This window comes from Rhinoderma darwinii, chromosome 3 (assembly GCF_050947455.1).
Source record: "Rhinoderma darwinii isolate aRhiDar2 chromosome 3, aRhiDar2.hap1, whole genome shotgun sequence".
In the NCBI taxonomy this organism is placed as follows: Eukaryota; Metazoa; Chordata; class Amphibia; order Anura; family Rhinodermatidae; genus Rhinoderma; species Rhinoderma darwinii.
This window is the reverse complement of record NC_134689.1, coordinates 415,077,520-415,080,019: the sequence shown is the minus strand read 5'-3', so window position 1 is coordinate 415,080,019 and position 2,500 is coordinate 415,077,520. Positions and strand designations below refer to the sequence as shown.

General features: G+C 38.6%; 3 non-coding genes across 3 annotated transcripts; 2 read left to right on the top strand and 1 right to left on the bottom strand.

The window, feature by feature from the left end:
- The first annotated feature begins 107 nt into the window (after positions 1 to 107).
- Positions 108 to 180, top strand: TRNAM-CAU (transfer RNA methionine (anticodon CAU)). The gene has a single exon. It is a non-coding gene; the product is annotated as a tRNA-Met (tRNA).
- Positions 181 to 1,555: 1,375 nt separating this feature from the next.
- On the top strand, positions 1,556 to 1,628 carry TRNAM-CAU (transfer RNA methionine (anticodon CAU)). Its single transcript has one exon. It is a non-coding gene; the product is annotated as a tRNA-Met (tRNA).
- A 468-nt stretch (positions 1,629 to 2,096) lies between these two features.
- TRNAE-UUC (transfer RNA glutamic acid (anticodon UUC)) lies at positions 2,097 to 2,168 on the bottom strand. Its single transcript has one exon. It is a non-coding gene; the product is annotated as a tRNA-Glu (tRNA).
- Positions 2,169 to 2,500: the final 332 nt, after the last annotated feature.

Below are 2,500 nucleotides of genomic sequence, written 5' to 3'. Positions count from 1 at the left end.
TTATTAAGTATAATGAGTCATGGACTAAGAAAAAGTGGGAATAAAGAAAATGTATATATATTTTTTCATTTTGCCGCTTTGAGCTTGTCTACAAACATCTGGTGGTTGCCTCGTTAGCGCAGTAGGAAGCGTGTCAGTCTCATAATCTGAAGGTCGTGAGTTCGATCCTCACACGAGGCACTGTTCAGTGAGTTTTTGTCTTCCTCCATTCATGCAGGAAATCGGGTTTTTCTGCCGAAACGTTTTTAATATATGAGGAAAGTGTTGTTGATTTCCTTGTCATTTTTGAGTGAGTAGAAGAGATGGGAATGATTTGAGCTTTAAATCCAAAATAGGATCTTGCCTAAAAAGAAACAATATTAAAGCAAAGTCCCAATCAGATTGGGTGAAATAGTCTGATGGTTTCTTATTTATTGGCGAAACTAGTTCATTAAAAAAAGGAAAATTAGCCAAACTGACAGGATAAAGGGGTTGTTGACTTGGAGTGAGAAGGGAACAATAGGAATTATTTGAGTTTCAAGCTCAAATAGGATCTGGTGAAAAGAGGAGGAATGGGTAAACAAAGATAAGTTAGAATTTATGGCCACAAAGAGCACTTTTATCCTATAACGCTCAACCTTTGAAAGTGCAAGACTAGTGAAAGGTTCTTTCCCATACCGGGAGTCGAACCCTGGCCACCTGGGTGAAAACCAGGAATCCTAACCGCTAGACCATATGGAAGCAGTTACTAAGTAAAATGAGTCATGGACTAAGAAAAAGTGGGAATAAAGAAAATGTATATATATTTTTTCATTTTGCCGCTTTGAGCTTGTCTACAAACATCTGGTGGTTGCCTCGTTAGCGCAGTAGGAAGCGTGTCAGTCTCATAATCTGAAGGTCGTGAGTTTGATCCTCACACGAGGCACTGTTCAGTGAGTTTTTGTCTTCCTCCATTCATGCAGGAAATCGGGTTTTTCTGCCGAAACGTTTTTAATATATGAGGAAAGTGTTGTTGATTTCCTTGTCATTTTTGAGTGAGTAGAAGAGATGGGAATGATTTGAGCTTTAAATCCAAAATAGGATTTTGCCTAAAAAGAAACAATATTAAAGCAAAGTCCCAATCAGATTGGGTGAAATAGTCTGATGGTTTCTTATTTATTGGCGAAACTAGTTCATTAAAAAAAAGAAAATTAGCCAAACTGACAGGATAAAGGGGTTGTTGACTTGGAGTGAGAAGGGAACAATAGGAATTATTTGAGTTTCAAGCTCAAATAGGATCTGGTGAAAAGAGGAGGAATGGGTAAACAAAGATAAGTTAGAATTTATGGCCACAAAGAGCACTTTTATCCTATAACGCTCAACCTTTGAAAGTGCAAGACTAGTGAAAGGTTCTTTCCCATACCGGGAGTCGAACCCTGGCCACCTGGGTGAAAACCAGGAATCCTAACCGCTAGACCATATGGAAGCAGTTACTAAGTAAAATGAGTCATGGACTAAGAAAAAGTGGGAATAAAGAAAATGTATATATATTTTTTCATTTTGCCGCTTTGAGCTTGTCTACAAACATCTGGTGGTTGCCTCGTTAGCGCAGTAGGAAGCGTGTCAGTCTCATAATCTGAAGGTCGTGAGTTCGATCCTCACACGAGGCACTGTTCAGTGAGTTTTTGTCTTCCTCCATTCATGCAGGAAATCTGGTTTTTCTGCCGAAACGTTTTTAATATATGAGGAAAGTGTTGTTGATTTCCTTGTCATTTTTGAGTGAGTAGAAGAGATGGGAATGATTTGAGCTTTAAATCCAAAATAGGATTTTGCCTAAAAAGAAACAATATTAAAGCAAAGTCCCAATCAGATTGGGTGAAATAGTCTGATGGTTTCTTATTTATTGGCAAAACTAGTTCATTAAAAAAAGGAAAATTAGCCAAACTGACAGGATAAAGGGGTTGTTGACTTGGAGTGAGAAGGGAACAATAGGAATTATTTGAGTTTCAAGCTCAAATAGGATCTGGTGAAAAGAGGAGGAATGGGTAAACAAAGATAAGTTAGAATTTATGGCCACAAAGAGCACTTTTATCCTATAACGCTCAACCTTTGAAAGTGCAAGACTAGTGAAAGGTTCTTTCCCATACCGGGAGTCGAACCCAGGCCACCTGGGTGAAAACCAGGAATCCTAACCGCTAGACCATATGGAAGCAGTTACTAAGTAAAATGAGTCATGGACTAAGAAAAAGTGGGAATAAAGAAAATTTATATATATTTTTTCATTTTGCCGCTTTGAGCTTGTCTACAAACATCTGGTGGTTGCCTCGTTAGCGCAGTAGGAAGCGTGTCAGTCTCATAATCTGAAGGTCGTGAGTTTGATCCTCACACGAGGCACTGTTCAGTGAGTTTTTGTCTTCCTCCATTCATGCAGGAAATCGGGTTTTTCTGCCGAAACGTTTTTAATATATGAGGAAAGTGTTGTTGATTTCCTTGTCATTTTTGAGTGAGTAGAAGAGATGGGAATGATTTGAGCTTTAAATCC